At 46.5% G+C, this 22,206-nt stretch overlaps 44 non-coding genes across 44 annotated transcripts; 11 read left to right on the top strand and 33 right to left on the bottom strand.

The window, feature by feature from the left end:
• Positions 1–271: 271 nt before the first annotated feature.
• On the bottom strand, positions 272–344 carry trnav-aac (transfer RNA valine (anticodon AAC)). Its single transcript has one exon. It is a non-coding gene; the product is annotated as a tRNA-Val (tRNA).
• A 522-nt stretch (positions 345–866) lies between these two features.
• Positions 867–938, bottom strand: trnad-guc (transfer RNA aspartic acid (anticodon GUC)). Its single transcript has one exon. It is a non-coding gene; the product is annotated as a tRNA-Asp (tRNA).
• Positions 939–1,089: 151 nt separating this feature from the next.
• On the top strand, positions 1,090–1,161 carry trnaq-cug (transfer RNA glutamine (anticodon CUG)). The gene has a single exon. It is a non-coding gene; the product is annotated as a tRNA-Gln (tRNA).
• A 474-nt stretch (positions 1,162–1,635) lies between these two features.
• trnav-cac (transfer RNA valine (anticodon CAC)) lies at positions 1,636–1,708 on the bottom strand. The gene has a single exon. It is a non-coding gene; the product is annotated as a tRNA-Val (tRNA).
• A 614-nt stretch (positions 1,709–2,322) lies between these two features.
• On the bottom strand, positions 2,323–2,395 carry trnav-uac (transfer RNA valine (anticodon UAC)). The gene has a single exon. It is a non-coding gene; the product is annotated as a tRNA-Val (tRNA).
• A 522-nt stretch (positions 2,396–2,917) lies between these two features.
• On the bottom strand, positions 2,918–2,989 carry trnad-guc (transfer RNA aspartic acid (anticodon GUC)). Its single transcript has one exon. It is a non-coding gene; the product is annotated as a tRNA-Asp (tRNA).
• Positions 2,990–3,140: 151 nt separating this feature from the next.
• Positions 3,141–3,212, top strand: trnaq-cug (transfer RNA glutamine (anticodon CUG)). The gene has a single exon. It is a non-coding gene; the product is annotated as a tRNA-Gln (tRNA).
• Positions 3,213–3,686: 474 nt separating this feature from the next.
• trnav-cac (transfer RNA valine (anticodon CAC)) lies at positions 3,687–3,759 on the bottom strand. Its single transcript has one exon. It is a non-coding gene; the product is annotated as a tRNA-Val (tRNA).
• Positions 3,760–4,373: 614 nt separating this feature from the next.
• Positions 4,374–4,446, bottom strand: trnav-uac (transfer RNA valine (anticodon UAC)). Its single transcript has one exon. It is a non-coding gene; the product is annotated as a tRNA-Val (tRNA).
• Positions 4,447–4,968: 522 nt separating this feature from the next.
• On the bottom strand, positions 4,969–5,040 carry trnad-guc (transfer RNA aspartic acid (anticodon GUC)). Its single transcript has one exon. It is a non-coding gene; the product is annotated as a tRNA-Asp (tRNA).
• A 151-nt stretch (positions 5,041–5,191) lies between these two features.
• On the top strand, positions 5,192–5,263 carry trnaq-cug (transfer RNA glutamine (anticodon CUG)). The gene has a single exon. It is a non-coding gene; the product is annotated as a tRNA-Gln (tRNA).
• A 474-nt stretch (positions 5,264–5,737) lies between these two features.
• trnav-cac (transfer RNA valine (anticodon CAC)) lies at positions 5,738–5,810 on the bottom strand. The gene has a single exon. It is a non-coding gene; the product is annotated as a tRNA-Val (tRNA).
• Positions 5,811–6,424: 614 nt separating this feature from the next.
• trnav-aac (transfer RNA valine (anticodon AAC)) lies at positions 6,425–6,497 on the bottom strand. The gene has a single exon. It is a non-coding gene; the product is annotated as a tRNA-Val (tRNA).
• Positions 6,498–7,019: 522 nt separating this feature from the next.
• trnad-guc (transfer RNA aspartic acid (anticodon GUC)) lies at positions 7,020–7,091 on the bottom strand. The gene has a single exon. It is a non-coding gene; the product is annotated as a tRNA-Asp (tRNA).
• A 151-nt stretch (positions 7,092–7,242) lies between these two features.
• On the top strand, positions 7,243–7,314 carry trnaq-cug (transfer RNA glutamine (anticodon CUG)). Its single transcript has one exon. It is a non-coding gene; the product is annotated as a tRNA-Gln (tRNA).
• Positions 7,315–7,891: 577 nt separating this feature from the next.
• On the bottom strand, positions 7,892–7,964 carry trnav-cac (transfer RNA valine (anticodon CAC)). Its single transcript has one exon. It is a non-coding gene; the product is annotated as a tRNA-Val (tRNA).
• A 614-nt stretch (positions 7,965–8,578) lies between these two features.
• trnav-aac (transfer RNA valine (anticodon AAC)) lies at positions 8,579–8,651 on the bottom strand. Its single transcript has one exon. It is a non-coding gene; the product is annotated as a tRNA-Val (tRNA).
• Positions 8,652–9,173: 522 nt separating this feature from the next.
• On the bottom strand, positions 9,174–9,245 carry trnad-guc (transfer RNA aspartic acid (anticodon GUC)). The gene has a single exon. It is a non-coding gene; the product is annotated as a tRNA-Asp (tRNA).
• A 151-nt stretch (positions 9,246–9,396) lies between these two features.
• Positions 9,397–9,468, top strand: trnaq-cug (transfer RNA glutamine (anticodon CUG)). Its single transcript has one exon. It is a non-coding gene; the product is annotated as a tRNA-Gln (tRNA).
• Positions 9,469–9,942: 474 nt separating this feature from the next.
• Positions 9,943–10,015, bottom strand: trnav-cac (transfer RNA valine (anticodon CAC)). Its single transcript has one exon. It is a non-coding gene; the product is annotated as a tRNA-Val (tRNA).
• Positions 10,016–10,629: 614 nt separating this feature from the next.
• On the bottom strand, positions 10,630–10,702 carry trnav-aac (transfer RNA valine (anticodon AAC)). The gene has a single exon. It is a non-coding gene; the product is annotated as a tRNA-Val (tRNA).
• A 522-nt stretch (positions 10,703–11,224) lies between these two features.
• Positions 11,225–11,296, bottom strand: trnad-guc (transfer RNA aspartic acid (anticodon GUC)). Its single transcript has one exon. It is a non-coding gene; the product is annotated as a tRNA-Asp (tRNA).
• A 151-nt stretch (positions 11,297–11,447) lies between these two features.
• Positions 11,448–11,519, top strand: trnaq-cug (transfer RNA glutamine (anticodon CUG)). Its single transcript has one exon. It is a non-coding gene; the product is annotated as a tRNA-Gln (tRNA).
• Positions 11,520–11,993: 474 nt separating this feature from the next.
• On the bottom strand, positions 11,994–12,066 carry trnav-cac (transfer RNA valine (anticodon CAC)). The gene has a single exon. It is a non-coding gene; the product is annotated as a tRNA-Val (tRNA).
• Positions 12,067–12,680: 614 nt separating this feature from the next.
• Positions 12,681–12,753, bottom strand: trnav-aac (transfer RNA valine (anticodon AAC)). Its single transcript has one exon. It is a non-coding gene; the product is annotated as a tRNA-Val (tRNA).
• A 522-nt stretch (positions 12,754–13,275) lies between these two features.
• Positions 13,276–13,347, bottom strand: trnad-guc (transfer RNA aspartic acid (anticodon GUC)). The gene has a single exon. It is a non-coding gene; the product is annotated as a tRNA-Asp (tRNA).
• Positions 13,348–13,498: 151 nt separating this feature from the next.
• Positions 13,499–13,570, top strand: trnaq-cug (transfer RNA glutamine (anticodon CUG)). Its single transcript has one exon. It is a non-coding gene; the product is annotated as a tRNA-Gln (tRNA).
• Positions 13,571–14,044: 474 nt separating this feature from the next.
• trnav-cac (transfer RNA valine (anticodon CAC)) lies at positions 14,045–14,117 on the bottom strand. Its single transcript has one exon. It is a non-coding gene; the product is annotated as a tRNA-Val (tRNA).
• Positions 14,118–14,731: 614 nt separating this feature from the next.
• trnav-aac (transfer RNA valine (anticodon AAC)) lies at positions 14,732–14,804 on the bottom strand. Its single transcript has one exon. It is a non-coding gene; the product is annotated as a tRNA-Val (tRNA).
• Positions 14,805–15,315: 511 nt separating this feature from the next.
• trnad-guc (transfer RNA aspartic acid (anticodon GUC)) lies at positions 15,316–15,387 on the bottom strand. Its single transcript has one exon. It is a non-coding gene; the product is annotated as a tRNA-Asp (tRNA).
• A 151-nt stretch (positions 15,388–15,538) lies between these two features.
• On the top strand, positions 15,539–15,610 carry trnaq-cug (transfer RNA glutamine (anticodon CUG)). The gene has a single exon. It is a non-coding gene; the product is annotated as a tRNA-Gln (tRNA).
• Positions 15,611–16,078: 468 nt separating this feature from the next.
• trnav-cac (transfer RNA valine (anticodon CAC)) lies at positions 16,079–16,151 on the bottom strand. Its single transcript has one exon. It is a non-coding gene; the product is annotated as a tRNA-Val (tRNA).
• Positions 16,152–16,765: 614 nt separating this feature from the next.
• Positions 16,766–16,838, bottom strand: trnav-aac (transfer RNA valine (anticodon AAC)). Its single transcript has one exon. It is a non-coding gene; the product is annotated as a tRNA-Val (tRNA).
• Positions 16,839–17,360: 522 nt separating this feature from the next.
• Positions 17,361–17,432, bottom strand: trnad-guc (transfer RNA aspartic acid (anticodon GUC)). Its single transcript has one exon. It is a non-coding gene; the product is annotated as a tRNA-Asp (tRNA).
• Positions 17,433–17,583: 151 nt separating this feature from the next.
• Positions 17,584–17,655, top strand: trnaq-cug (transfer RNA glutamine (anticodon CUG)). The gene has a single exon. It is a non-coding gene; the product is annotated as a tRNA-Gln (tRNA).
• A 474-nt stretch (positions 17,656–18,129) lies between these two features.
• trnav-cac (transfer RNA valine (anticodon CAC)) lies at positions 18,130–18,202 on the bottom strand. The gene has a single exon. It is a non-coding gene; the product is annotated as a tRNA-Val (tRNA).
• A 614-nt stretch (positions 18,203–18,816) lies between these two features.
• On the bottom strand, positions 18,817–18,889 carry trnav-aac (transfer RNA valine (anticodon AAC)). The gene has a single exon. It is a non-coding gene; the product is annotated as a tRNA-Val (tRNA).
• Positions 18,890–19,411: 522 nt separating this feature from the next.
• Positions 19,412–19,483, bottom strand: trnad-guc (transfer RNA aspartic acid (anticodon GUC)). Its single transcript has one exon. It is a non-coding gene; the product is annotated as a tRNA-Asp (tRNA).
• Positions 19,484–19,634: 151 nt separating this feature from the next.
• On the top strand, positions 19,635–19,706 carry trnaq-cug (transfer RNA glutamine (anticodon CUG)). Its single transcript has one exon. It is a non-coding gene; the product is annotated as a tRNA-Gln (tRNA).
• Positions 19,707–20,180: 474 nt separating this feature from the next.
• On the bottom strand, positions 20,181–20,253 carry trnav-cac (transfer RNA valine (anticodon CAC)). The gene has a single exon. It is a non-coding gene; the product is annotated as a tRNA-Val (tRNA).
• A 614-nt stretch (positions 20,254–20,867) lies between these two features.
• Positions 20,868–20,940, bottom strand: trnav-aac (transfer RNA valine (anticodon AAC)). Its single transcript has one exon. It is a non-coding gene; the product is annotated as a tRNA-Val (tRNA).
• A 390-nt stretch (positions 20,941–21,330) lies between these two features.
• On the bottom strand, positions 21,331–21,402 carry trnad-guc (transfer RNA aspartic acid (anticodon GUC)). The gene has a single exon. It is a non-coding gene; the product is annotated as a tRNA-Asp (tRNA).
• A 151-nt stretch (positions 21,403–21,553) lies between these two features.
• On the top strand, positions 21,554–21,625 carry trnaq-cug (transfer RNA glutamine (anticodon CUG)). Its single transcript has one exon. It is a non-coding gene; the product is annotated as a tRNA-Gln (tRNA).
• Positions 21,626–22,093: 468 nt separating this feature from the next.
• trnav-cac (transfer RNA valine (anticodon CAC)) lies at positions 22,094–22,166 on the bottom strand. Its single transcript has one exon. It is a non-coding gene; the product is annotated as a tRNA-Val (tRNA).
• Between the last annotated feature and the right edge of the window lie 40 nt (positions 22,167–22,206).

Below are 22,206 nucleotides of genomic sequence, written 5' to 3'. Positions count from 1 at the left end.
CATTTCCAAGAGCTTAGTCTGTGCCTCCATCTTCAGGAAATATAGCGACTGGAGATTTGTTGATTTGTGTGAAGTCTGTGGAGTTTGCAGAAATTTGGGCCATAGACAACTCTTTAGCAAGACGAGCATCCAAAGGTTACAGATGTCAGAGACCTGAACCAGATTTGAGTACTTTCTCTTGTCTGTGTCCCAAACAGCAGTAGAACCCCACAAGTTCAAGCAGTGCCTGCAGTCAGACACTTTTATATCAGGACGCATAAGCAAAGACGCATGCTTCCGCCCGGTTTCGGACCGGGGACCTTTCGCGTGTTAGGCGAACGTGATAACCACTACACTACGGAAACTGAGCTTGCGTACCCCGTAGTAATTAAAGGAGCATTTCAATGCTTTCTTACATTTGTGGACTTTTATGACAGATCATGTAGGACTATTGAGAAGGAGGGAACTCCCATTTGTGTCATTCTTCAAGCACTCCCCCACTTATGGCTGTATTGACAATGCAAATTGTGATCTCAAGATTGCATCTCTTGTCATGGGAGCTGATCTTCTGGTTGACAAGCTCTTTGATGTCCTTTGTTTGGCTAGCACACAATCTACAGAAGACAAGACCAAGAAACTTATTTGTCAGTAGGGACGCACGTAAAACAGAGAAAATGCTGCACAAGCAGTGTTCTCTTGGACTAGCATCTCTTCTGATGGGAGCTCTTTCTGAGAAGACCTTTTCGACTTGTGAGCGCACAGGTGGAATTCATGTTTCTTCAAGCCCATTATAGGACTAGATTATTAGATTGACTAGGATCTGGTGTGCGATTAAGGTGTGTGTGGTCATTGCAGGTAAAAGGCAGAACAGAGAAGGAAACTGCTCACTCCCCGTCGGGGAATCGAACCCCGGTCTTCCGCGTGACAGGCGGAGATACTGTCCACTATACTAACGAGAACCTCTGAAGCACTTCAATGGTCACGTCAAGCTGCGATTCGCAGCAGGTATGACAGGTAAAATTTGGCTGGCCGTGTAGAAATCCCCATCGGTTTACCAGGAACTACACTTTTATGCCTGTTTGACACAGATCTTTTGTGTGCTTCAGGCAGGGTTCCATGGTGTAATGGTTAGCACTCTGGACCCTGAATCCAGCGATCTGAGTTCAAGTCTCAGTGGAACCTCATTTGGCTTTCTAGCACTTTGCTCCACAGGTACATTAGCATTAGCACACGCTAGCATAAGAATCTAGTCAGTTGAAGAGCAAGTTAGTGGCCCAGTCAGTTCCACTCCTCTTGTGTTGGCTGATCTCATCTGCACATGGTCTTCATGCTGCACCAAACCTCGCTCATGCTCTTCTGCTGCACTTTCCACTTCAGCTTCCTGCTGTATCGTTCATTAGCCACCTTGACTCAAGTCAACTTTTCCTCTTGCACTCTTCCCACTTCCAATCCCTTTGCCACCTCTGAAGGCCCCGATCTTCTTCTTGACAAGCTCTTTGATGTCCTTTGTTTGGCTAGCACACAACCTACAGAAGACAAAACCAAGAGACTTAATTCTCAATAGGGATGCAAGTAAAACAGAGAAAATGCTGGACAAGCAGAGTTGTCTAAAGAGTGAATATCAATTCCCTTGTAACCAAAGAAGGAAAAGACCCATGTTTCCGCCCGGTTTCGGACCGGGGACCTTTCGCGTGTGAGGCGAACGTGATAACCACTACACTACGGAAACCCCGAAAGACAGCTTGTTTGGCTTTCCAATGTGTCTCACTGAGTAATCTCGCACTCTGACAAATTTGGTGACATGTTCCTATCATGGCCTTGAAGTAAAAGGAGCCATGGAGAAGAGACAGACGCACTCTAGCAAGGAGTCTGAACTGTAGTCTCCATGTTAGGCTCACTTAAACTTTGGACATTTAGGAGTTCACTAAAGCAAGCACAGCTCAACATATGCTGCCCTAAGAACCCCAGAACCTCTGGCAGCAGAACTGTTGCCTAAAGCGCCCATTTGTTTCATTGCCTTGGGCATTGGCTGAAAATAGGCCCAAGTCCTGTGCAGGCCACCTAGAGCCAGTCATTTCCAAGAGCTTAGTCTGTGCCTCCATCTTCAGGAAATATAGCGACTGGAGATTTGTTGATTTGTGTGAAGTCTGTGGAGTTTGCAGAAATTTGGGCCATAGACAACTCTTTAGCAAGACGAGCATCCAAAGGTTACAGATGTCAGAGACCTGAACCAGATTTGAGTACTTTCTCTTGTCTGTGTCCCAAACAGCAGTAGAACCCCACAAGTTCAAGCAGTGCCTGCAGTCAGACACTTTTATATCAGGACGCATAAGCAAAGACGCATGCTTCCGCCCGGTTTCGGACCGGGGACCTTTCGCGTGTAAGGCGAACGTGATAACCACTACACTACGGAAACTGAGCTTGCGTACCCCGTAGTAATTAAAGGAGCATTTCAATGCTTTCTTACATTTGTGGACTTTTATGACAGATCATGTAGGACTATTGAGAAGGAGGGAACTCCCATTTGTGTCATTCTTCAAGCACTCCCCCACTTATGGCTGTATTGACAATGCAAATTGTGATCTCAAGATTGCATCTCTTGTCATGGGAGCTGATCTTCTGGTTGACAAGCTCTTTGATGTCCTTTGTTTGGCTAGCACACAATCTACAGAAGACAAGACCAAGAAACTTATTTGTCAGTAGGGACGCACGTAAAACAGAGAAAATGCTGCACAAGCAGTGTTCTCTTGGACTAGCATCTCTTCTGATGGGAGCTCTTTCTGAGAAGACCTTTTCGACTTGTGAGCGCACAGGTGGAATTCATGTTTCTTCAAGCCCATTATAGGACTAGATTATTAGATTGACTAGGCTCTGGTGTGCGATTAAGGTGTGTGTGGTCATTGCAGGTAAAAGGAAGAACAGAGAAGGAAACTGCTCACTCCCCGTCGGGGAATCGAACCCCGGTCTTCCGCGTGACAGGCGGAGATACTGTCCACTATACTAACGAGGACCTCTGAAGCACTGCAATGGTCACGTCAAGCTGCGATTCGCAGCAGGTATGACAGGTAAAATTTGGCTGGCCGTGTAGAAATCCCCATCGGTTTACCAGGAACTACACTTTTATGCCTGTTTGACACAGATCTTTTGTGTGCTTCAGGCAGGGTTCCATGGTGTAATGGTTAGCACTCTGGACCCTGAATCCAGCGATCTGAGTTCAAGTCTCAGTGGAACCTCATTTGGCTTTCTAGCACTTTGCTCCACAGGTACATTAGCATTAGCACACGCTAGCATAAGAATCTAGTCAGTTGAAGAGCAAGTTAGTGGCCCAGTCAGTTCCACTCCTCTTGTGTTGGCTGATCTCATCTGCACATGGTCTTCATGCTGCACCAAACCTCGCTCATGCTCTTCTGCTGCACTTTCCACTTCAGCTTCCTGCTGTATCGTTCATTAGCCACCTTGACTCAAGTCAACTTTTCCTCTTGCACTCTTCCCACTTCCAATCCCTTTGCCACCTCTGAAGGCCCCGATCTTCTTCTTGACAAGCTCTTTGATGTCCTTTGTTTGGCTAGCACACAACCTACAGAAGACAAAACCAAGAGACTTAATTCTCAATAGGGATGCAAGTAAAACAGAGAAAATGCTGGACAAGCAGAGTTGTCTAAAGAGTGAATATCAATTCCCTTGTAACCAAAGAAGGAAAAGACCCATGTTTCCGCCCGGTTTCGGACCGGGGACCTTTCGCGTGTGAGGCGAACGTGATAACCACTACACTACGGAAACCCCGAAAGACAGCTTGTTTGGCTTTCCAATGTGTCTCACTGAGTAATCTCGCACTCTGACAAATTTGGTGACATGTTCCTATCATGGCCTTGAAGTAAAAGGAGCCATGGAGAAGAGACAGACGCACTCTAGCAAGGAGTCTGAACTGTAGTCTCCATGTTAGGCTCACTTAAACTTTGGACATTTAGGAGTTCACTAAAGCAAGCACAGCTCAACATATGCTGCCCTAAGAACCCCAGAACCTCTGGCAGCAGAACTGTTGCCTAAAGCGCCCATTTGTTTCATTGCCTTGGGCATTGGCTGAAAATAGGCCCAAGTCCTGTGCAGGCCACCTAGAGCCAGTCATTTCCAAGAGCTTAGTCTGTGCCTCCATCTTCAGGAAATATAGCGACTGGAGATTTGTTGATTTGTGTGAAGTCTGTGGAGTTTGCAGAAATTTGGGCCATAGACAACTCTTTAGCAAGACGAGCATCCAAAGGTTACAGATGTCAGAGACCTGAACCAGATTTGAGTACTTTCTCTTGTCTGTGTCCCAAACAGCAGTAGAACCCCACAAGTTCAAGCAGTGCCTGCAGTCAGACACTTTTATATCAGGACGCATAAGCAAAGACGCATGCTTCCGCCCGGTTTCGGACCGGGGACCTTTCGCGTGTAAGGCGAACGTGATAACCACTACACTACGGAAACTGAGCTTGCGTACCCCGTAGTAATTAAAGGAGCATTTCAATGCTTTCTTACATTTGTGGACTTTTATGACAGATCATGTAGGACTATTGAGAAGGAGGGAACTCCCATTTGTGTCATTCTTCAAGCACTCCCCCACTTATGGCTGTATTGACAATGCAAATTGTGATCTCAAGATTGCATCTCTTGTCATGGGAGCTGATCTTCTGGTTGACAAGCTCTTTGATGTCCTTTGTTTGGCTAGCACACAATCTACAGAAGACAAGACCAAGAAACTTATTTGTCAGTAGGGACGCACGTAAAACAGAGAAAATGCTGCACAAGCAGTGTTCTCTTGGACTAGCATCTCTTCTGATGGGAGCTCTTTCTGAGAAGACCTTTTCGACTTGTGAGCGCACAGGTGGAATTCATGTTTCTTCAAGCCCATTATAGGACTAGATTATTAGATTGACTAGGCTCTGGTGTGCGATTAAGGTGTGTGTGGTCATTGCAGGTAAAAGGCAGAACAGAGAAGGAAACTGCTCACTCCCCGTCGGGGAATCGAACCCCGGTCTTCCGCGTGACAGGCAGAGATACTGTCCACTATACTAACGAGGACCTCTGAAGCACTGCAATGGTCACGTCAAGCTGCGATTCGCAGCAGGTATGACAGGTAAAATTTGGCTGGCCGTGTAGAAATCCCCATCGGTTTACCAGGAACTACACTTTTATGCCTGTTTGACACAGATCTTTTGTGTGCTTCAGGCAGGGTTCCATGGTGTAATGGTTAGCACTCTGGACTCTGAATCCAGCGATCTGAGTTCAAGTCTCAGTGGAACCTCATTTGGCTTTCTAGCACTTTGCTCCACAGGTACATTAGCATTAGCACACGCTAGCATAAGAATCTAGTCAGTTGAAGAGCAAGTTAGTGGCCCAGTCAGTTCCACTCCTCTTGTGTTGGCTGATCTCATCTGCACATGGTCTTCATGCTGCACCAAACCTCGCTCATGCTCTTCTGCTGCACTTTCCACTTCAGCTTCCTGCTGTATCGTTCATTAGCCACCTTGACTCAAGTCAACTTTTCCTCTTGCACTCTTCCCACTTCCAATCCCTTTGCCACCTCTGAAGGCCCCGATCTTCTTCTTGACAAGCTCTTTGATGTCCTTTGTTTGGCTAGCACACAACCTACAGAAGACAAAACCAAGAGACTTAATTCTCAATAGGGATGCAAGTAAAACAGAGAAAATGCTGGACAAGCAGAGTTGTCTAAAGAGTGAATATCAATTCCCTTGTAACCAAAGAAGGAAAAGACCCATGTTTCCGCCCGGTTTCGGACCGGGGACCTTTCGCGTGTGAGGCGAACGTGATAACCACTACACTACGGAAACCCCGAAAGACAGCTTGTTTGGCTTTCCAATGTGTCTCACTGAGTAATCTCGCACTCTGACAAATTTGGTGACATGTTCCTATCATGGCCTTGAAGTAAAAGGAGCCATGGAGAAGAGACAGACGCACTCTAGCAAGGAGTCTGAACTGTAGTCTCCATGTTAGGCTCACTTAAACTTTGGACATTTAGGAGTTCACTAAAGCAAGCACAGCTCAACATATGCTGCCCTAAGAACCCCAGAACCTCTGGCAGCAGAACTGTTGCCTAAAGCGCCCATTTGTTTCATTGCCTTGGGCATTGGCTGAAAATAGGCCCAAGTCCTGTGCAGGCCACCTAGAGCCAGTCATTTCCAAGAGCTTAGTCTGTGCCTCCATCTTCAGGAAATATAGCGACTGGAGATTTGTTGATTTGTGTGAAGTCTGTGGAGTTTGCAGAAATTTGGGCCATAGACAACTCTTTAGCAAGACGAGCATCCAAAGGTTACAGATGTCAGAGACCTGAACCAGATTTGAGTACTTTCTCTTGTCTGTGTCCCAAACAGCAGTAGAACCCCACAAGTTCAAGCAGTGCCTGCAGTCAGACACTTTTATATCAGGACGCATAAGCAAAGACGCATGCTTCCGCCCGGTTTCGGACCGGGGACCTTTCGCGTGTTAGGCGAACGTGATAACCACTACACTACGGAAACTGAGCTTGCGTACCCCGTAGTAATTAAAGGAGCATTTCAATGCTTTCTTACATTTGTGGACTTTTATGACAGATCATGTAGGACTATTGAGAAGGAGGGAACTCCCATTTGTGTCATTCTTCAAGCACTCCCCCACTTATGGCTGTATTGACAATGCAAATTGTGATCTCAAGATTGCATCTCTTGTCATGGGAGCTGATCTTCTGGTTGACAAGCTCTTTGATGTCCTTTGTTTGGCTAGCACACAATCTACAGAAGACAAGACCAAGAAACTTATTTGTCAGTAGGGACGCACGTAAAACAGAGAAAATGCTGCACAAGCAGTGTTCTCTTGGACTAGCATCTCTTCTGATGGGAGCTCTTTCTGAGAAGACCTTTTCAACTTGTGAGCGCACAGGTGGAATTCATGTTTCTTCAAGCCCATTATAGGACTAGATTATTAGATTGACTAGGCTCTGGTGTGCGATTAAGGTGTGTGTGGTCATTGCAGGTAAAAGGCAGAACAGAGAAGGAAACTGCTCACTCCCCGTCGGGGAATCGAACCCCGGGCTTCCGCGTGACAGGCGGAGATACTGTCCACTATACTAACGAGGACCTCTGAAGCACTGCAATGGTCACGTCAAGCTGCGATTCGCAGCAGGTATGACAGGTAAAATTTGGCTGGCCGTGTAGAAATCCCCATCGGTTTACCAGGAACTACACTTTTATGCCTGTTTGACACAGATCTTTTGTGTGCTTCAGGCAGGGTTCCATGGTGTAATGGTTAGCACTCTGGACTCTGAATCCAGCGATCTGAGTTCAAGTCTCAGTGGAACCTCATTTGGCTTTCTAGCACTTTGCTCCACAGGTACATTAGCATTAGCACACGCTAGCATAAGAATCTAGTCAGTTGAAGAGCAAGTTAGTGGCCCAGTCAGTTCCACTCCTCTTGTGTTGGCTGATCTCATCTGCACATGGTCTTCATGCTGCACCAAACCTCGCTCATGCTCTTCTGCTGCACTTTCCACTTCAAATGGTAAATGGTAAATGGCCTGTATTTGTATAGCGCTTTTCTAGTCCCTAAGGACCCCAAAGCGCTTTACACAACCTGTCATCCACACATTCACACACTTCAGCTTCCTGCTGTATCGTTCATTAGCCACCTTGACTCAAGTCAACTTTTCCTCTTGCACTCTTCCCACTTCCAATCCCTTTGCCACCTCTGAAGGCCCCGATCTTCTTCTTGACAAGCTCTTTGATGTCCTTTGTTTGGCTAGCACACAACCTACAGAAGACAAAACCAAGAGACTTAATTCTCAATAGGGATGCAAGTAAAACAGAGAAAATGCTGGACAAGCAGAGTTGTCTAAAGAGTGAATATCAATTCCCTTGTAACCAAAGAAGGAAAAGACCCATGTTTCCGCCCGGTTTCGGACCGGGGACCTTTCGCGTGTGAGGCGAACGTGATAACCACTACACTACGGAAACCCCGAAAGACAGCTTGTTTGGCTTTCCAATGTGTCTCACTGAGTAATCTCGCACTCTGACAAATTTGGTGACATGTTCCTATCATGGCCTTGAAGTAAAAGGAGCCATGGAGAAGAGACAGACGCACTCTAGCAAGGAGTCTGAACTGTAGTCTCCATGTTAGGCTCACTTAAACTTTGGACATTTAGGAGTTCACTAAAGCAAGCACAGCTCAACATATGCTGCCCTAAGAACCCCAGAACCTCTGGCAGCAGAACTGTTGCCTAAAGCGCCCATTTGTTTCATTGCCTTGGGCATTGGCTGAAAATAGGCCCAAGTCCTGTGCAGGCCACCTAGAGCCAGTCATTTCCAAGAGCTTAGTCTGTGCCTCCATCTTCAGGAAATATAGCGACTGGAGATTTGTTGATTTGTGTGAAGTCTGTGGAGTTTGCAGAAATTTGGGCCATAGACAACTCTTTAGCAAGACGAGCATCCAAAGGTTACAGATGTCAGAGACCTGAACCAGATTTGAGTACTTTCTCTTGTCTGTGTCCCAAACAGCAGTAGAACCCCACAAGTTCAAGCAGTGCCTGCAGTCAGACACTTTTATATCAGGACGCATAAGCAAAGACGCATGCTTCCGCCCGGTTTCGGACCGGGGACCTTTCGCGTGTTAGGCGAACGTGATAACCACTACACTACGGAAACTGAGCTTGCGTACCCCGTAGTAATTAAAGGAGCATTTCAATGCTTTCTTACATTTGTGGACTTTTATGACAGATCATGTAGGACTATTGAGAAGGAGGGAACTCCCATTTGTGTCATTCTTCAAGCACTCCCCCACTTATGGCTGTATTGACAATGCAAATTGTGATCTCAAGATTGCATCTCTTGTCATGGGAGCTGATCTTCTGGTTGACAAGCTCTTTGATGTCCTTTGTTTGGCTAGCACACAATCTACAGAAGACAAGACCAAGAAACTTATTTGTCAGTAGGGACGCACGTAAAACAGAGAAAATGCTGCACAAGCAGTGTTCTCTTGGACTAGCATCTCTTCTGATGGGAGCTCTTTCTGAGAAGACCTTTTCGACTTGTGAGCGCACAGGTGGAATTCATGTTTCTTCAAGCCCATTATAGGACTAGATTATTAGATTGACTAGGATCTGGTGTGCGATTAAGGTGTGTGTGGTCATTGCAGGTAAAAGGCAGAACAGAGAAGGAAACTGCTCACTCCCCGTCGGGGAATCGAACCCCGGTCTTCCGCGTGACAGGCGGAGATACTGTCCACTATACTAACGAGGACCTCTGATGCACTGCAATGGTCACGTCAAGCTGCGATTCGCAGCAGGTATGACAGGTAAAATTTGGCTGGCCGTGTAGAAATCCCCATCGGTTTACCAGGAACTACACTTTTATGCCTGTTTGACACAGATCTTTTGTGTGCTTCAGGCAGGGTTCCATGGTGTAATGGTTAGCACTCTGGACTCTGAATCCAGCGATCTGAGTTCAAGTCTCAGTGGAACCTCATTTGGCTTTCTAGCACTTTGCTCCACAGGTACATTAGCATTAGCACACGCTAGCATAAGAATCTAGTCAGTTGAAGAGCAAGTTAGTGGCCCAGTCAGTTCCACTCCTCTTGTGTTGGCTGATCTCATCTGCACATGGTCTTCATGCTGCACCAAACCTCGCTCATGCTCTTCTGCTGCACTTTCCACTTCAGCTTCCTGCTGTATCGTTCATTAGCCACCTTGACTCAAGTCAACTTTTCCTCTTGCACTCTTCCCACTTCCAATCCCTTTGCCACCTCTGAAGGCCCCGATCTTCTTCTTGACAAGCTCTTTGATGTCCTTTGTTTGGCTAGCACACAACCTACAGAAGACAAAACCAAGAGACTTAATTCTCAATAGGGATGCAAGTAAAACAGAGAAAATGCTGGACAAGCAGAGTTGTCTAAAGAGTGAATATCAATTCCCTTGTAACCAAAGAAGGAAAAGACCCATGTTTCCGCCCGGTTTCGGACCGGGGACCTTTCGCGTGTGAGGCGAACGTGATAACCACTACACTACGGAAACCCCGAAAGACAGCTTGTTTGGCTTTCCAATGTGTCTCACTGAGTAATCTCGCACTCTGACAAATTTGGTGACATGTTCCTATCATGGCCTTGAAGTAAAAGGAGCCATGGAGAAGAGACAGACGCACTCTAGCAAGGAGTCTGAACTGTAGTCTCCATGTTAGGCTCACTTAAACTTTGGACATTTAGGAGTTCACTAAAGCAAGCACAGCTCAACATATGCTGCCCTAAGAACCCCAGAACCTCTGGCAGCAGAACTGTTGCCTAAAGCGCCCATTTGTTTCATTGCCTTGGGCATTGGCTGAAAATAGGCCCAAGTCCTGTGCAGGCCACCTAGAGCCAGTCATTTCCAAGAGCTTAGTCTGTGCCTCCATCTTCAGGAAATATAGCGACTGGAGATTTGTTGATTTGTGTGAAGTCTGTGGAGTTTGCAGAAATTTGGGCCATAGACAACTCTTTAGCAAGACGAGCATCCAAAGGTTACAGATGTCAGAGACCTGAACCAGATTTGAGTACTTTCTCTTGTCTGTGTCCCAAACAGCAGTAGAACCCCACAAGTTCAAGCAGTGCCTGCAGTCAGACACTTTTATATCAGGACGCATAAGCAAAGACGCATGCTTCCGCCCGGTTTCGGACCGGGGACCTTTCGCGTGTTAGGCGAACGTGATAACCACTACACTACGGAAACTGAGCTTGCGTACCCCGTAGTAATTAAAGGAGCATTTCAATGCTTTCTTACATTTGTGGACTTTTATGACAGATCATGTAGGACTATTGAGAAGGAGGGAACTCCCATTTGTGTCATTCTTCAAGCACTCCCCCACTTATGGCTGTATTGACAATGCAAATTGTGATCTCAAGATTGCATCTCTTGTCATGGGAGCTGATCTTCTGGTTGACAAGCTCTTTGATGTCCTTTGTTTGGCTAGCACACAATCTACAGAAGACAAGACCAAGAAACTTATTTGTCAGTAGGGACGCACGTAAAACAGAGAAAATGCTGCACAAGCAGTGTTCTCTTGGACTAGCATCTCTTCTGATGGGAGCGCTTTCTGAGAAGACCTTTTCGACTTGTGAGCGCACAGGTGGAATTCATGTTTCTTCAAGCCCATTATAGGACTAGATTATTAGATTGACTAGGATCTGGTGTGCGATTAAGGTGTGTGTGGTCATTGCAGGTAAAAGGAAGAACAGAGAAGGAAACTGCTCACTCCCCGTCGGGGAATCGAACCCCGGTCTTCCGCGTGACAGGCGGAGATACTGTCCACTATACTAACGAGGACCTCTGATGCACTGCAATGGTCACGTCAAGCTGCGATTCGCAGCAGGTATGACAGGTAAAATTTGGCTGGCCGTGTAGAAATCCCCATCGGTTTACCAGGAACTACACTTTTATGCCTGTTTGACACAGATCTTTTGTGTGCTTCAGGCAGGGTTCCATGGTGTAATGGTTAGCACTCTGGACTCTGAATCCAGCGATCTGAGTTCAAGTCTCAGTGGAACCTCATTTGGCTTTCTAGCACTTTGCTCCACAGGTACATTAGCATTAGCACACGCTAGCATAAGAATCTAGTCAGTTGAAGAGCAAGTTAGTGGCCCAGTCAGTTCCACTCCTCTTGTGTTGGCTGATCTCATCTGCACATGGTCTTCATGCTGCACCAAACCTCGCTCATGCTCTTCTGCTGCACTTTCCACTTCAGCTTCCTGCTGTATCGTTCATTAGCCACCTTGACTCAAGTCAACTTTTCCTCTTGCACTCTTCCCACTTCCAATCCCTTTGCCACCTCTGAAGGCCCCGATCTTCTTCTTGACAAGCTCTTTGATGTCCTTTGTTTGGCTAGCACACAACCTACAGAAGACAAAACCAAGAGACTTAATTCTCAATAGGGATGCAAGTAAAACAGAGAAAATGCTGGACAAGCAGAGTTGTCTAAAGAGTGAATATCAATTCCCTTGTAACCAAAGAAGGAAAAGACCCATGTTTCCGCCCGGTTTCGGACCGGGGACCTTTCGCGTGTGAGGCGAACGTGATAACCACTACACTACGGAAACCCCGAAAGACAGCTTGTTTGGCTTTCCAATGTGTCTCACTGAGTAATCTCGCACTCTGACAAATTTGGTGACATGTTCCTATCATGGCCTTGAAGTAAAAGGAGCCATGGAGAAGAGACAGACGCACTCTAGCAAGGAGTCTGAACTGTAGTCTCCATGTTAGGCTCACTTAAACTTTGGACATTTAGGAGTTCACTAAAGCAAGCACAGCTCAACATATGCTGCCCTAAGAACCCCAGAACCTCTGGCAGCAGAACTGTTGCCTAAAGCGCCCATTTGTTTCATTGCCTTGGGCATTGGCTGAAAATAGGCCCAAGTCCTGTGCAGGCCACCTAGAGCCAGTCATTTCCAAGAGCTTAGTCTGTGCCTCCATCTTCAGGAAATATAGCGACTGGAGATTTGTTGATTTGTGTGAAGTCTGTGGAGTTTGCAGAAATTTGGGCCATAGACAACTCTTTAGCAAGACGAGCATCCAAAGGTTACAGATGTCAGAGACCTGAACCAGATTTGAGTACTTTCTCTTGTCTGTGTCCCAAACAGCAGTAGAACCCCACAAGTTCAAGCAGTGCCTGCAGTCAGACACTTTTATATCAGGACGCATAAGCAAAGACGCATGCTTCCGCCCGGTTTCGGACCGGGGACCTTTCGCGTGTTAGGCGAACGTGATAACCACTACACTACGGAAACTGAGCTTGCGTACCCCGTAGTAATTAAAGGAGCATTTCAATGCTTTCTTACATTTGTGGACTTTTATGACAGATCATGTAGGACTATTGAGAAGGAGGGAACTCCCATTTGTGTCATTCTTCAAGCACTCCCCCACTTATGGCTGTATTGACAATGCAAATTGTGATCTCAAGTTTGCATCTCTTGTCATGGGAGCTGATCTTCTGGTTGACAAGCTCTTTGATGTCCTTTGTTTGGCTAGCACACAATCTACAGAAGACAAGACCAAGAAACTTATTTGTCAGTAGGGACGCACGTAAAACAGAGAAAATGCTGCACAAGCAGTGTTCTCTTGGACTAGCATCTCTTCTGATGGGAGCTCTTTCTGAGAAGACCTTTTCGACTTGTGAGCGCACAGGTGGAATTCATGTTTCTTCAAGCCCATTATAGGACTAGATTATTAGATTGACTAGGATCTGGTGTGCGATTAAGGTGTGTGTGGTCATTGCAGGTAAAAGGCAGAACAGAGAAGGAAACTGCTCACTCCCCGTCGGGGAATCGAACCCCGGTCTTCCGCGTGACAGGCGGAGATACTGTCCACTATACTAACGAGGACCTCTGACGCACTGCAATGGTCACGTCAAGCTGCGATTCGCAGCAGGTATGACAGGTAAAATTTGGCTGGCCGTGTAGAAATCCCCATCGGTTTACCAGGAACTACACTTTTATGCCTGTTTGACACAGATCTTTTGTGTGCTTCAGGCAGGGTTCCATGGTGTAATGGTTAGCACTCTGGACTCTGAATCCAGCGATCTGAGTTCAAGTCTCAGTGGAACCTCATTTGGCTTTCTAGCACTTTGCTCCACAGGTACATTAGCATTAGCACACGCTAGCATAAGAATCTAGTCAGTTGAAGAGCAAGTTAGTGGCCCAGTCAGTTCCACTCCTCTTGTGTTGGCTGATCTCATCTGCACATGGTCTTCATGCTGCACCAAACCTCGCTCATTCTCTTCTGCTGCACTTTCCACTTCAGCTTCCTGCTGTATCGTTCATTAGCCACCTTGACTCAAGTCAACTTTTCCTCTTGCACTCTTCCCACTTCCAATCCCTTTGCCACCTCTGAAGGCCCCGATCTTCTTCTTGACAAGCTCTTTGATGTCCTTTGTTTGGCTAGCACACAACCTACAGAAGACAAAACCAAGAGACTTAATTCTCAATAGGGATGCAAGTAAAACAGAGAAAATGCTGGACAAGCAGAGTTGTCTAAAGAGTGAATATCAATTCCCTTGTAACCAAAGAAGGAAAAGACCCATGTTTCCGCCCGGTTTCGGACCGGGGACCTTTCGCGTGTGAGGCGAACGTGATAACCACTACACTACGGAAACCCCGAAAGACAGCTTGTTTGGCTTTCCAATGTGTCTCACTGAGTAATCTCGCGCACTGACAAATTTGGTGACATGTTCCTATCATGGCCTTGAAGTAAAAGGAGCCATGGAGAAGAGACAGACGCACTCTAGCAAGGAGTCTGAACTGTAGTCTCCATGTTAGGCTCACTTAAACTTTGGACATTTAGGAGTTCACTAAAGCAAGCACAGCTCAACATATGCTGCCCTAAGAACCCCAGAACCTCTGGCAGCAGAACTGTTGCCTAAAGCGCCCATTTGTTTCATTGCCTTGGGCATTGGCTGAAAATAGGCCCAAGTCCTGTGCAGGCCACCTAGAGCCAGTCATTTCCAAGAGCTTAGTCTGTGCCTCCATCTTCAGGAAATATAGCGACTGGAGATTTGTTGATTTGTGTGAAGTCTGTGGAGTTTGCAGAAATTTGGGCCATAGACAACTCTTTAGCAAGACGAGCATCCAAAGGTTACAGATGTCAGAGACCTGAACCAGATTTGAGTACTTTCTCTTGTCTGTGTCCCAAACAGCAGTAGAACCCCACAAGTTCAAGCAGTGCCTGCAGTCAGACACTTTTATATCAGGACGCATAAGCAAAGACGCATGCTTCCGCCCGGTTTCGGACCGGGGACCTTTCGCGTGTTAGGCGAACGTGATAACCACTACACTACGGAAACTGAGCTTGCGTACCCCGTAGTAATTAAAGGAGCATTTCAATGCTTTCTTACATTTGTGGACTTTTATGACAGATCATGTAGGACTATTGAGAAGGAGGGAACTCCCATTTGTGTCATTCTTCAAGCACTCCCCCACTTATGGCTGTATTGACAATGCAAATTGTGATCTCAAGATTGCATCTCTTGTCATGGGAGCTGATCTTCTGGTTGACAAGCTCTTTGATGTCCTTTGTTTGGCTAGCACACAATCTACAGAAGACAAGACCAAGAAACTTATTTGTCACGTAAAACAGAGAAAATGCTGCACAAGCAGTGTTCTCTTGGACTAGCATCTCTTCTGATGGGAGCTCTTTCTGAGAAGACCTTTTCGACTTGTGAGCGCACAGGTGGAATTCATGTTTCTTCAAGCCCATTATAGGACTAGATTATTAGATTGACTAGGATCTGGTGTGCGATTAAGGTGTGTGTGGTCATTGCAGGTAAAAGGCAGAACAGAGAAGGAAACTGCTCACTCCCCGTCGGGGAATCGAACCCCGGTCTTCCGCGTGACAGGCGGAGATACTGTCCACTATACTAACGAGGACCTCTGAAGCACTGCAATGGTCACGTCAAGCTGCGATTCGCAGCAGGTATGACAGGTAAAATTTGGCTGGCCGTGTAGAAATCCCCATCGGTTTACCAGGAACTACACTTTTATGCCTGTTTGACACAGATCTTTTGTGTGCTTCAGGCAGGGTTCCATGGTGTAATGGTTAGCACTCTGGACTCTGAATCCAGCGATCTGAGTTCAAGTCTCAGTGGAACCTCATTTGGCTTTCTAGCACTTTGCTCCACAGGTACATTAGCACACGCTAGCATAAGAATCTAGTCAGTTGAAGAGCAAGTTAGTGGCCCAGTCAGTTCCACTCCTCTTGTGTTGGCTGATCTCATCTGCACATGGTCTTCATGCTGCACCAAACCTCGCTCATGCTCTTCTGCTGCACTTTCCACTTCAGCTTCCTGCTGTATCGTTCATTAGCCACCTTGACTCAAGTCAACTTTTCCTCTTGCACTCTTCCCACTTCCAATCCCTTTGCCACCTCTGAAGGCCCCGATCTTCTTCTTGACAAGCTCTTTGATGTCCTTTGTTTGGCTAGCACACAACCTACAGAAGACAAAACCAAGAGACTTAATTCTCAATAGGGATGCAAGTAAAACAGAGAAAATGCTGGACAAGCAGAGTTGTCTAAAGAGTGAATATCAATTCCCTTGTAACCAAAGAAGGAAAAGACCCATGTTTCCGCCCGGTTTCGGACCGGGGACCTTTCGCGTGTGAGGCGAACGTGATAACCACTACACTACGGAAACCCCGAAAGACAGCTTGTTTGGCTTTCTAATGTGTCTCACTGAGTAATCTCGCACTCTGACAAATTTGGTGACATGTTCCTATCATGGCCTTGAAGTAAAAGGAGCCATGGAGAAGAGACAGACGCACTCTAGCAAGGAGTCTGAACTGTAGTCTCCATGTTAGGCTCACTTAAACTTTGGACATTTAGGAGTTCACTAAAGCAAGCACAGCTCAACATATGCTGCCCTAAGAACCCCAGAACCTCTGGCAGCAGAACTGTTGCCTAAAGCGCCCATTTGTTTCATTGCCTTGGGCATTGGCTGAAAATAGGCCCAAGTCCTGTGCAGGCCACCTAGAGCCAGTCATTTCCAAGAGCTTAGTCTGTGCCTCCATCTTCAGGAAATATAGCGACTGGAGATTTGTTGATTTGTGTGAAGTCTGTGGAGTTTGCAGAAATTTGGGCCATAGACAACTCTTTAGCAAGACGAGCATCCAAAGGTTACAGATGTCAGAGACCTGAACCAGATTTGAGTACTTTCTCTTGTCTGTGTCCCAAACAGCAGTAGAACCCCACAAGTTCAAGCAGTGCCTGCAGTCAGACACTTTTATATCAGGACGCATAAGCAAAGACGCATGCTTCCGCCCGGTTTCGGACCGGGGACCTTTCGCGTGTTAGGCGAACGTGATAACCACTACACTACGGAAACTGAGCTTGCGTACCCCGTAGTAATTAAAGGAGCATTTCAATGCTTTCTTACATTTGTGGACTTTTATGACAGATCATGTAGGACTATTGAGAAGGAGGGAACTCCCATTTGTGTCATTCTTCAAGCACTCCCCCACTTATGGCTGTATTGACAATGCAAATTGTGATCTCAAGATTGCATCTCTTGTCATGGGAGCTGATCTTCTGGTTGACAAGCTCTTTGATGTCCTTTGTTTGGCTAGCACACAATCTACAGAAGACAAGACCAAGAAACTTATTTGTCAGTAGGGACGCACGTAAAACAGAGAAAATGCTGCACAAGCAGTGTTCTCTTGGACTAGCATCTCTTCTGATGGGAGCTCTTTCTGAGAAGACCTTTTCGACTTGTGAGCGCACAGGTGGAATTCATGTTTCTTCAAGCCCATTATAGGACTAGATTATTAGATTGACTAGGATCTGGTGTGCGATTAAGGTGTGTGTGGTCATTGCAGGTAAAAGGCAGAACAGAGAAGGAAACTGCTCACTCCCCGTCGGGGAATCGAACCCCGGTCTTCCGCGTGACAGGCGGAGATACTGTCCACTATACTAACGAGGACCTCTGAAGCACTGCAATGGTCACGTCAAGCTGCGATTCGCAGCAGGTATGACAGGTAAAATTTGGCTGGCCGTGTAGAAATCCCCATCGGTTTACCAGGAACTACACTTTTATGCCTGTTTGACACAGATCTTTTGTGTGCTTCAGGCAGGGTTCCATGGTGTAATGGTTAGCACTCTGGACTCTGAATCCAGCGATCTGAGTTCAAGTCTCAGTGGAACCTCATTTGGCTTTCTAGCACTTTGCTCCACAGGTACATTAGCATTAGCACACGCTAGCATAAGAATCTAGTCAGTTGAAGAGCAAGTTAGTGGCCCAGTCAGTTCCACTCCTCTTGTGTTGGCTGATCTCATCTGCACATGGTCTTCATGCTGCACCAAACCTCGCTCATGCTCTTCTGCTGCACTTTCCACTTCAGCTTCCTGCTGTATCGTTCATTAGCCACCTTGACTCAAGTCAACTTTTCCTCTTGCACTCTTCCCACTTCCAATCCCTTTGCCACCTCTGAAGGCCCCGATCTTCTTCTTGACAAGCTCTTTGATGTCCTTTGTTTGGCTAGCACACAACCTACAGAAGACAAAACCAAGAGACTTAATTCTCAATAGGGATGCAAGTAAAACAGAGAAAATGCTGGACAAGCAGAGTTGTCTAAAGAGTGAATATCAATTCCCTTGTAACCAAAGAAGGAAAAGACCCATGTTTCCGCCCGGTTTCGGACCGGGGACCTTTCGCGTGTGAGGCGAACGTGATAACCACTACACTACGGAAACCCCGAAAGACAGCTTGTTTGGCTTTCTAATGTGTCTCACTGAGTAATCTCGCACTCTGACAAATTTGGTGACATGTTCCTATCATGGCCTTGAAGTAAAAGGAGCCATGGAGAAGAGACAGACGCACTCTAGCAAGGAGTCTGAACTGTAGTCTCCATGTTAGGCTCACTTAAACTTTGGACATTTAGGAGTTCACTAAAGCAAGCACAGCTCAACATATGCTGCCCTAAGAACCCCAGAACCTCTGGCAGCAGAACTGTTGCCTAAAGCGCCCATTTGTTTCATTGCCTTGGGCATTGGCTGAAAATAGGCCCAAGTCCTGTGCAGGCCACCTAGAGCCAGTCATTTCCAAGAGCTTAGTCTGTGCCTCCATCTTCAGGAAATATAGCGACTGGAGATTTGTTGATTTGTGTGAAGTCTGTGGAGTTTGCAGAAATTTGGGCCATAGACAACTCTTTAGCAAGACGAGCATCCAAAGGTTACAGATGTCAGAGACCTGAACCAGATTTGAGTACTTTCTCTTGTCTGTGTCCCAAACAGCAGTAGAACCCCACAAGTTCAAGCAGTGCCTGCAGTCAGACACTTTTATATCAGGACGCATAAGCAAAGACGCATGCTTCCGCCCGGTTTCGGACCGGGGACCTTTCGCGTGTTAGGCGAACGTGATAACCACTACACTACGGAAACTGAGCTTGCGTACCCCGTAGTAATTAAAGGAGCATTTCAATGCTTTCTTACATTTGTGGACTTTTATGACAGATCATGTAGGACTATTGAGAAGGAGGGAACTCCCATTTGTGTCATTCTTCAAGCACTCCCCCACTTATGGCTGTATTGACAATGCAAATTGTGATCTCAAGATTGCATCTCTTGTCATGGGAGCTGATCTTCTGGTTGACAAGCTCTTTGATGTCCTTTGTTTGGCTAGCACACAATCTACAGAAGACAAGACCAAGAAACTTATTTGTCAGTAGGGACGCACGTAAAACAGAGAAAATGCTGCACAAGCAGTGTTCTCTTGGACTAGCATCTCTTCTGATGGGAGCTCTTTCTGAGAAGACCTTTTCGACTTGTGAGCGCACAGGTGGAATTCATGTTTCTTCAAGCCCATTATAGGACTAGATTATTAGATTGACTAGGATCTGGTGTGCGATTAAGGTGTGTGTGGTCATTGCAGGTAAAAGGCAGAACAGAGAAGGAAACTGCTCACTCCCCGTCGGGGAATCGAACCCCGGTCTTCCGCGTGACAGGCGGAGATACTGTCCACTATACTAACGAGGACCTCTGAAGCACTGCAATGGTCACGTCAAGCTGCGATTCGCAGCAGGTATGACAGGTAAAATTTGGCTGGCCGTGTAGAAATCCCCATCGGTTTACCAGGAACTACACTTTTATGCCTGTTTGACACAGATCTTTTGTGTGCTTCAGGCAGGGTTCCATGGTGTAATGGTTAGCACTCTGGACTCTGAATCCAGCGATCTGAGTTCAAGTCTCAGTGGAACCTCATTTGGCTTTCTAGCACTTTGCTCCACAGGTACATTAGCATTAGCACACGCTAGCATAAGAATCTAGTCAGTTGAAGAGCAAGTTAGTGGCCCAGTCAGTTCCACTCCTCTTGTGTTGGCTGATCTCATCTGCACATGGTCTTCATGCTGCACCAAACCTCGCTCATGCTCTTCTGCTGCACTTTCCACTTCAGCTTCCTGCTGTATCGTTCATTAGCCACCTTGACTCAAGTCAACTTTTCCTCTTGCACTCTTCCCACTTCCAATCCCTTTGCCACCTCTGAAGGCCCCGATCTTCTTCTTGACAAGCTCTTTGATGTCCTTTGTTTGGCTAGCACACAACCTACAGAAGACAAAACCAAGAGACTTAATTCTCAATAGGGATGCAAGTAAAACAGAGAAAATGCTGGACAAGCAGAGTTGTCTAAAGAGTGAATATCAATTCCCTTGTAACCAAAGAAGGAAAAGACCCATGTTTCCGCCCGGTTTCGGACCGGGGACCTTTCGCGTGTGAGGCGAACGTGATAACCACTACACTACGGAAACCCCGAAAGACAGCTTGTTTGGCTTTCCAATGTGTCTCACTGAGTAATCTCGCACTCTGACAAATTTGGTGACATGTTCCTATCATGGCCTTGAAGTAAAAGGAGCCATGGAGAAGAGACAGACGCACTCTAGCAAGGAGTCTGAACTGTAGTCTCCATGTTAGGCTCACTTAAACTTTGGACATTTAGGAGTTCACTAAAGCAAGCACAGCTCAACATATGCTGCCCTAAGAACCCCAGAACCTCTGGCAGCAGAACTGTTGCCTAAAGCGCCCATTTGTTTCATTGCCTTGGGCATTGGCTGAAAATAGGCCCAAGTCCTGTGCAGGCCACCTAGAGCCAGTCATTTCCAAGAGCTTAGTCTGTGCCTCCATCTTCAGGAAATATAGCGACTGGAGATTTGTTGATTTGTGTGAAGTCTGTGGAGTTTGCAGAAATTTGGGCCATAGACAACTCTTTAGCAAGACGAGCATCCAAAGGTTACAGATGTCAGAGACCTGAACCAGATTTGAGTACTTTCTCTTGTCTGTGTCCCAAACAGCAGTAGAACCCCACAAGTTCAAGCAGTGCCTGCAGTCAGACACTTTTATATCAGGACGCATAAGCAAAGACGCATGCTTCCGCCCGGTTTCGGACCGGGGACCTTTCGCGTGTTAGGCGAACGTGATAACCACTACACTACGGAAACTGAGCTTGCGTACCCCGTAGTAATTAAAGGAGCATTTCAATGCTTTCTTACATTTGTGGACTTTTATGACAGATCATGTAGGACTATTGAGAAGGAGGGAACTCCCATTTGTGTCATTCTTCAAGCACTTCAAGCAGAAACTTATTTGTCAGTAGGGACGCACGTAAAACAGAGAAAATGCTGCACAAGCAGTGTTCTCTTGGACTAGCATCTCTTCTGATGGGAGCTCTTTCTGAGAAGACCTTTTCGACTTGTGAGCGCACAGGTGGAATTCATGTTTCTTCAAGCCCATTATAGGACTAGATTATTAGATTGACTAGGATCTGGTGTGCGATTAAGGTGTGTGTGGTCATTGCAGGTAAAAGGAAGAACAGAGAAGGAAACTGCTCACTCCCCGTCGGGGAATCGAACCCCGGTCTTCCGCGTGACAGGCGGAGATACTGTCCACTATACTAACGAGGACCTCTGAAGCACTGCAATGGTCACGTCAAGCTGCGATTCGCAGCAGGTATGACAGGTAAAATTTGGCTGGCCGTGTAGAAATCCCCATCGGTTTACCAGGAACTACACTTTTATGCCTGTTTGACACAGATCTTTTGTGTGCTTCAGGCAGGGTTCCATGGTGTAATGGTTAGCACTCTGGACTCTGAATCCAGCGATCTGAGTTCAAGTCTCAGTGGAACCTCATTTGGCTTTCTAGCACTTTGCTCCACAGGTGCATTAGCACACGCTAGCATAAGAATCTAGTCAGTTGAAGAGCAAGTTAGTGGCCCAGTCAGTTCCACTCCTCTTGTGTTGGCTGATCTCATCTGCACATGGTCTTCATGCTGCACCAAACCTCGCTCATGCTCTTCTGCTGCACTTTCCACTTCAGCTTCCTGCTGTATCGTTCATTAGCCACCTTGACTCAAGTCAACTTTTCCTCTTGCACTCTTCCCACTTCCAATCCCTTTGCCACCTCTGAAGGCCCCGATCTTCTTCTTGACAAGCTCTTTGATGTCCTTTGTTTGGCTAGCACACAACCTACAGAAGACAAAACCAAGAGACTTAATTCTCAATAGGGATGCAAGTAAAACAGAGAAAATGCTGGACAAGCAGAGTTGTCTAAAGAGTGAATATCAATTCCCTTGTAACCAAAGAAGGAAAAGACCCATGTTTCCGCCCGGTTTCGGACCGGGGACCTTTCGCGTGTGAGGCGAACGTGATAACCACTACACTACGGAAACCCCGAAAGACAGCTTGTTTGGCTTTCCAATGTGTCTCACT

The sequence above is a fragment of the Diplotaxodon limnothrissa genome, linkage group LG8, assembly GCF_057381915.1.
Source record: "Diplotaxodon limnothrissa isolate DT_005_m linkage group LG8, D_limnothrissa_male_GT1.1, whole genome shotgun sequence".
In the NCBI taxonomy this organism is placed as follows: Eukaryota; Metazoa; Chordata; class Actinopteri; order Cichliformes; family Cichlidae; genus Diplotaxodon; species Diplotaxodon limnothrissa.
The sequence above is the reverse complement of the archived record's forward strand: the minus strand, read 5'-3'. Positions and strand labels throughout refer to the sequence as shown.